Source organism: Amphiprion ocellaris, chromosome 10 (assembly GCF_022539595.1).
Source record: "Amphiprion ocellaris isolate individual 3 ecotype Okinawa chromosome 10, ASM2253959v1, whole genome shotgun sequence".
Lineage (NCBI taxonomy): Eukaryota > Metazoa > Chordata > Actinopteri > Pomacentridae > Amphiprion > Amphiprion ocellaris.
In genome coordinates, this window is record NC_072775.1 from 37,103,338 (window position 1) to 37,111,662 (window position 8,325).

Here is an 8,325-nt window from a genome sequence, read left to right on the forward strand (position 1 = left end):
GACCTGGACTTGATGCTGGTGGTTGACCCAAGAATCTACCAGGAAGTAGAACTGTTAGACGGGAACTCCCATGGCGTTTAACTGACTGGTCAACCAGCCGGGGTTAGTGGTCCAGACCCAGAGGTGGGTCCAGCAGAGCAGATGGATCTAGGAAGGTCTGCAAGGTGGGACTGAGACGTTCAGCTGCATTTCTGAGCAGCTCCTCCTTTCTGCTGAGGTTACTGCTGGATTAGAGGGTTTCTCTGAGTTTCCTTCAGGACTTAGAGGGTTTCTCTGAATCACAGATTTGTTTTTCTGATGGTGTTACTGCGGAACTGTAGGGGAATTCAACACCGTGAAAATTCAAACAACTTCCTGTCTGCTTTTATTGTAACCACGGTGACAGATCTCCTCAAAATCAGCGTCTGTGAACAAATCGAAGTGAATCTCCACCACAGCATCATCAGCGGGGTTTTTAATGACGTGTTCACAGTAGTAGTATCTGCACTAGTAGTATCACTACTAGTCAGAGTATCAGTCACAGTCATATCTGCAGTACTACCAACTGTAGTAAAAGTATCTACAGCAGTAGTACCAGTAGTAGTTGCAGTATCAGTAAGAATAATATCTGCAGTAGTACTATCAGTGGTAGTAATATCTGCAGTAGTACATATATTTGTGATGACGGCTGACTGAAGGACGTGTTTTGTCGGCCTCCCGCTCCCACATTATTATTAGTCGCAGCGAGACAAACTCCTTGTCCTGCCGTGACAGACTTTTGACAGATTTTTATTTTTATACAAAGCTACACCTTCTGATGAAAAGACTTTGAGCGTAAACCACCTTGTAAAGAACTTTCAGACTTCGCCGGTCAGAGGCTAACCGCAGCTAACTGCTAACGGACAGTGCTATCAGCAGCGGCTAACTAGCTGCGGTGGCTCAACACGTCGGTGTGTTACAGTGTTACAGTGTTTGGATGCAAACAGCAGCAGATAAGGGCTTTATAGCACCACAGTAACAATCCTAGTTCACTGTTTAGTTTTCGGAAGCCAGGGACATGGCGGACACAGCCAGGGACTCTTCACCGGACACCACTTCCTTGTCTGCCCCCCCCCACACCTCTGAACTAGATGCAGCCAACACAACCATCATCCGCCTGAAGGCTGACATCCGTCGTCTAACTGAGGAGCTAAAAATCAAATCAGATATACTCACCTCTTACATGAACGTCGCCTGCAAGCAATCCCGCTACCTCGCTTCAGTCCAGTCCTCCCTCCATGACACCCTCCCGTGGGTCCCCGTCAGCCCCCGGCCCTCGTCCTGTTCAACCCCGAACCGACATCCATCCTGGTCCGAGGTCGTCATTCGTGGCAAAAGCAGCCGCAACGACCACACCGTCTCCCCGGCCCGACCAAATCTCATCAGCTTTGCGGCTCTGTCCCTACCGGCCAAGCCCCGGCCCGCCAACCCGGCGGCGACGCTGATCGGCGGCGACGCCTCCTCTTCCTCCAACCCGCCAGCTGCCGGAGCCTCTGCGGCTCCCATCCGAACAGACGACGGACCGCCAAAGGCTCTGGACCCCCCGACGTCCAACGCTGCGGATCGGCCGGCCTCCTCATCGGGGGCGGCTACTTCCCGGTCGCCGCTGGACGCCGGCGCAAAGACCACCTCCGCGCAAACGTGCGGTGGCCCCCGGGCTCAGCCTGGCTCCACCGGCAGGGTCTCCCCTCCGCGGGCGACCGGCAGCACTCGGTCCTCCTCCGGAGAGCAACAAATCCAGCGGTCCCAAACCCGGATATCCTCCGCAACCTCCCGACGACGTCTGCTGCGGGACGCGGTTCGCCGCCACTCCGCCGGGTCCGTCGGCAAAGACTTGGACCATCATGGCAGCTGTCTACAACCCGAGTTTGTAGACTCCTCATCGCCGCGTTTCCATCGCTCCACCATCACCTCCACCCTTACCGACACCGAGCCACAGGGACAGCTAGCACCCGCGGCGGCTCCTCTGCACACCAGCCCCGACGCAACCTCAGCCGGAAGCCCTCCACGCCACCTCTCCCGTAAGTTCACAACCTCCCGTCCACCACTTGCCCCACTCTTCGCCCCCTCTACGCTCATCATTGGCGACAGTATCATGAGAGGCATCAGGTTCTTTAACGCTATCACACTGTCATTCCCCGGTGCTACAGCTGCAGACATCGCTGTTAAAATTCCTTCCGTTCTCCGCTCACTCCCCTCCTCTGTACACCGCATTATCCTTCACGTCGGCTGCAACGACACAGCGCGCCCCCAGTCTGAGCAGACAAAACGTGATTTTCTAAATCTGACGGACTTACTGAAAGACTGCGGAAAGTCTATTTTTATTAGCGGGCCCCTACCAACGGTAAACAACAACTCTGAGCGCTTCAGCAGACTGCTCAGCCTGAACACCTGGATTAGCTCGTTCTGCCGTGCCAGCAGAATTAACTTTATTGACAATTTTAACTGTTTCTGGAACAGGCCAGAATATTTTAACAGTGATGGCATCCATCCAAACAGGTCCGGCAGATCACTTTTAATCTCAAATATCCAATACACCGTCCACACTTCAGACTGACTAGTGCCAGTGTTTACATCCATCTCTTCTTCACGCTCCACTGAACCGCCTCCCAGCTACAGCGCCCCCCTCTGTCCCCACCTGGAACTCCCCCCATTTTCCCCTCCAGCACACCCACTGCCTCCCCCCTCTGGCTCCCCTTGCCCGTCACCCCCGCAGTACCAGAATTCAACAAGCTGCCAAATCCCCACCATCATCAGCTTCAGACAACCTCGGCAGCCCTCCCTCAGAAACTGCCATTTTGCTAACCTTCGCCCACTTCCACGGACCTCACAGCCTTGTCCCCAGAAGCCCTCCCCTAATCACACATCCACACTTCACCTGAACTTTGCCCTCTTCAACACCCGCTCCGTCACCAGCAAAGGCCCCATTCTACAATTATTCATCCTGGACAATAAACTGGACTTCCTCTGTCTAACCGAAACATGGCACAAACCACTGGACTTCTACCCACTCAACCAAGCCACCCCCTCCGGATACACGTACCTCAACTCACCCCGCCCAGAAGGTCGAGGAGGCGGCATCGCAGTCATCCACAAACAGGTCTTCACAACCACCCCACTTTCCATCCCTGCCTCCCCCTCCTTTGAACACCTTGTTTTTAAATCACCCGGTCCCACCCCAATGGTCACTGCTATCATTTACCGCCCACCTAAACCAAACCCCTCATTTCTCCCTGACTTTTCCCACTTTGCCACCCAGCTATTAGCTACATCTCCGTCAGTCCTCATCCTTGGTGACTTCAACTTTCACATGGACAACCTTCACAGTAAATCTGCCTCTGACTTCCTAGATCTCCTACAATCACTCAACCTCACCCAGCATGTCAATTTCCCCACCCACAACCATGGACACATCCTCGATCTGGTTTGCTCCTCTGGTCTTACAGTCCTAAATATCTCCAGCTGTCATCTCTCCATCTCTGACCACCTAGCAATAACTATGGACATCAGCCTCCCCACCCCCCTGCCCAAGGAAAAACGGACAATCTTTTTTAGAAACACCAGATCACTCTCCCCCTCTGTATTCTCCGCCTCACTGACCACTGCATTGTCCGTCTCCCCTCCCCCGTCAATCAATAACCCCACTGACCTCATCAACCACTACAATCATACTCTCTCTTCCTGTCTTGATCAGCTTGCTCCCCTCAAATCCAAATTAGTTACTTTCTCCCACTCTGCTCCATGGTACACCCCTGAACTCCACCTCATGAAAGCCCATAAACGACAGCTAGAACGTCTTGTCAAGAAAACAAACCTGACAGTTCACCGCCAAGCCTACTCCGACTTCCTCCAACAATACAAAGACGCCCTGAAATCTGCACGGTCCACTTTCTACTCTGACCTGATCAATACCAGCTCCAACAACCCCAAATCCCTCTTCTCAACTGTCAATAAACTCCTTGCCCCCCCGGACACAGTCTCAAACTCGTTCACCACTGACAAATGCAACCTATTCCTCTCTTTTTTTCATAACAAAATCATCTCCATCCACAGCAGCCTTGTCACCTCTCCCACTTCACTTGATCCCCCCTCTCCTCCACCAAACCCTCTGAACTTTCCCCCCCTGGCCCACTTCTCGCCCGTTTCCCCCCTGGACCTGCCCAAATTCATCACTGGAACTAAAAACTCCACATCCTGCCTGGACCCCATCCCCACTGCCCTCCTCAAAAACTGCCTCCCTGTTATCGCCCCCCTCATCTCTAACATCATCAACACTTCCCTCAGTACTGGCTGTGTCCCCTCACCCCTCAAGCTCGCCTCTGTCTCCCCCATCCTCAAAAAACCTGGTTTGGATCCAACCTCCCCTCACAACTTCCGGCCCATCTCCAATCTCCCCTTCATATCCAAAACATTAGAACGTGTCGTCGCTGCCCAGTTGAAAACTCACCTCACCTCCAACAACCTGTATGAAACCTTTCAATCCGGATTCCGCTCTCATCACAGCACTGAAACTGCTCTCCTCAAGGTCACCAATGATCTCCTCCTCTCCTCAGACTCTGGACAAGTCACCATCCTCATTCTTCTCGACCTCTCTGCAGCATTTGACACAATCAATCACTCCATCCTCCTGTCCCGCCTTCAATCCTCCATTAACATCACCGGCACCGCCCTCACCTGGTTCACATCATATCTCACTAATCGACAACAATTCATCAAGGTCAACAACTGCACATCACCCACCGCCCCCCTGTCCCATGGTGTCCCTCAAGGATCAGTACTTGGCCCCCTCCTCTTTATCCTGTACCTCCTCCCCCTCGGCAACATCATCCGCCGCCACAACCTACACTTCCATTGCTACGCCGACGATATCCAACTCTACATCTCCACCAACACCACCGCCACCACCACCCTCCCCTCTCTCTCCAGCTGCCTGGCCGACATTAAATCCTGGATGAGGAAAAATTTTCTCCTGCTAAACTGTGACAAGACTGATCTCATCCTTATCGGACCTAAATCACTCACACCATTTCCCCACCCCCCCATTACCATTGATAACACCACCCTATCTCCTTCTGCTCACATCCGCAACCTCGGTGTGATATTTGACAGCAACCTCACTTTTGAACCCCACATTAATCAGATCACCAAAACTGCCTATTTCCATCTCCGCAACGTCGCCCGTCTCCGCCCCTTCCTCTCCTTCTCAGCCGCTGAAACCCTCATTCATGCCTTCGTCACTTCCCGCCTTGACTACTGCAATAGCGTTCTCTTCGGCTCCACCTCCAAAGTTCTCAATAAACTTCAACTCATTCAAAACTCTGCTGCCCGACTCCTCACCCGAACCTGTTCTCACGACCATATCACACCCGTCCTGCGGAACCTCCATTGGCTCCCCATTTCACACCGCATCCAGTACAAACTGCTTCTCCTCACCTTCAAGTCCATCCATAATCTAGCCCCCTCTTACCTTACCGATTTGCTCCTCCCCTACACCCCCCCCAGGAATCTCCGTTCCTCCCACACAAACCTCCTTTCCATCCCGCACAGGACCAGCCGGCGACATTGGGGGGACAGAGCCTTCGCCATTGCCGCCCCCACACTCTGGAACTCACTCCCCCATGCCCTCCGTGACTGCACCAACCTCACCACATTTAAATCCCTTTTAAAGACTCACCTTTTTAGATCTGCTTTCCTTAAGTGATTCTGTATTTTATCTTGAACTTGTTTACTATCTACTGATTTTAATTATCTGTTTTGTTCTATCTTATTGTATTTTATGTACAGCGTCTTTGAGCTTTTGGAAAAGCGCTTTATAAATAAAATTTATTATTATTATTATTATTATTACTATCAGTGGTAGTAATATCTGCAGTAGTACTATCAGTGGTAGTAATATCTGCAGTAGTACTATCAGTGGTAGTAGTATCTACAGTAGTACCATCAGTGGTAGTAATATCTGCAGTAGTACTATCAGTGATAGTAGTATCTGCAGTAGTACTATCACTGATAGTACTACTGCAGATATTACTATCAGTGATAGTAGTATCTGCAGTAGTACTATCAGTCATAGTATCTGCAGTAGTACTATCAGTGGTAGTAATATCTGCAGTAGTACTATCAGTGATAGTAGTATCTGCAGTAGTACTATCAGTGGTAGTAATATCTGCAGTAGTACTATCAGTGGTAGTAATATCTGCAGTAGTACTATCAGTGATAGTAGTATCTGCAGTAGTACTATCAGTGATAGTAGTATCTGCAGTAGTACTATCAGTGATAGTAGTATCTGCAGTAGTACTATCAGTGGTAGTAATATCTGCAGTAGTACTATCAGTGGTAGTAATATCTGCAGTAGTACTATCAGTGATAGTAATATCTGCAGTAGTACTATCAGTGATAGTAGTATCTGCAGTAGTACTATCAGTGGTAGGAATATCTGCAGTAGTACTATCAGTGATAGTAGTATCTGCAGTAGTACTATCAGTGGTAGTAATATCTGCAGTAGTACTATCAGTGGTAGTAATATCTGCAGTAGTAATATCTGCAGTAGTACCATCAGTGGTAGTAATATCTGCAGTAGTACTATCAGTGGTAGTAGTATCTACAGTAGTACCATCAGTGGTAGTAATATCTGCAGTAGTACCATCAGTGGTAGTAATATCTGCAGTAGTACTATCAGTAATAGTAATATCTGCAGTAGTACTATCAGTGGTAGTAATATCTGCAGTAGTACTATCAGTGGTAGTAATATCTGCAGTAGTACTATCAGTGGTAGTAATATCTGCAGTAGTACTATCAGTGGTAGTAGTATCTGCAGTAGTACTATCAGTGGTACTGAGGTGTCTGCGGTCAAACGTTCTGAACATGTTGTTCTTTCTCTGTTTATCTCCACTTCCTGGTAAAGGTAACACACACACATACACACACACACACACACACACACACACACACACACACACACACACACACACACACACACACCTACACACACACACACACACACACACACACACACCCACACACACACACACACACACACACACACACATACTCAGTGGTTTCCATGGTTACACCAACTCTTATTCATTCAGACCTGAATTTGTAAACACCTGCAGACCTGAAAGGACCTCAGTACTGTAGTAACTACAATACTGTAGTAACTCAATACTGCAGTACTGAACTACTACAGTATTGTAGTTACTGCAGTACTGAGTTACTACAGTATTGTAGTTACTGCAGTACTAAGTTACTACAGTATTGTAGTTACTGCAGTACTGAGTTACTACAGTAACAGTATAAGAAGAGCTGCATCACACTCAGGTTCAGGTTCAGTTGTAGTGCTGGATTCAGGTTTAGTTTTCAGGTTCAGGTTCAGGTTTAGTTTTCAGGTTTAGGTTCAGGTTCAGGTTTAGGTTTCAGGTTTAGGTACAGGTTTAGTTTTCAGGTTCAGGTTCAGGTTTAGGTTCAGGTTTAGTTTTCAGGTTTACGTTCAGGTTCAGGTTTAGGTTCAGGTTTAGTTTTCAGGTTTAGGTTCAGGTTTAGGTTTCAGGTTTAGGTTCAGGTTTAGTTTTCAGGTTCAGGATTAGGATCAGGTTTAGTTTTCAGGTTTATGTTCAGGTTCAGGTTTAGGTTCAGGTTTAGTTTTCAGGTTCAGGTTCAAGTTTACGTTTAGGTTTAGGTTTAGGTTCAGTTTTAGGTTCAGGTTTAGGTTTAGGTTCAGGTTTAGGTTCAGTTTTAGGTTTAGGTTAAGGTTTAGTTTTCAGGTTTAGGTTTAGGTTTAGGTTCAGGTTTAGTTTTCAGCTTTAGTTTCAAGTTTAGGTTCAGTTTTAGGTTTAGGTTCAGGTTCAGGTTCAGACTCTGGAGGAACTCAGATCTGCTGTCAGGTGCCACTAACTGGACTTCAGAGTTCTGAACTATGAAGCAGGTTCAACAGATCCACACTCCAGCTCCTCAGGGTCAGTTACCATGGAGATCTTGCTCCGCACGGTCAGTTACCATGGAGATCTAACTCCGCAGGGTCAGTTACCATGGAGATCTAACCAGGTAAGAAGAGAGCTGCTGTAAACTGACTCTCAGCTCTACACACCTGCTGATCCTCTGGTCAATAACTCCATCAATAACCAATCAGACTTATTGGTTATTTCCACTCACAGAAAGTAAAAGTTAGATTCAACTATACACAACTGCGTGTGTGTGTGTGTGTGTGTGTCTGTGTGTGTGTGTGTGTGTGTGTGTGTGTGTGTGTGTGTGTGTGTGTGTGTGTGTGTGTGTGTAGAGAGGGTGTAGTGTAGGTGCGTGTGTGTGTATGAG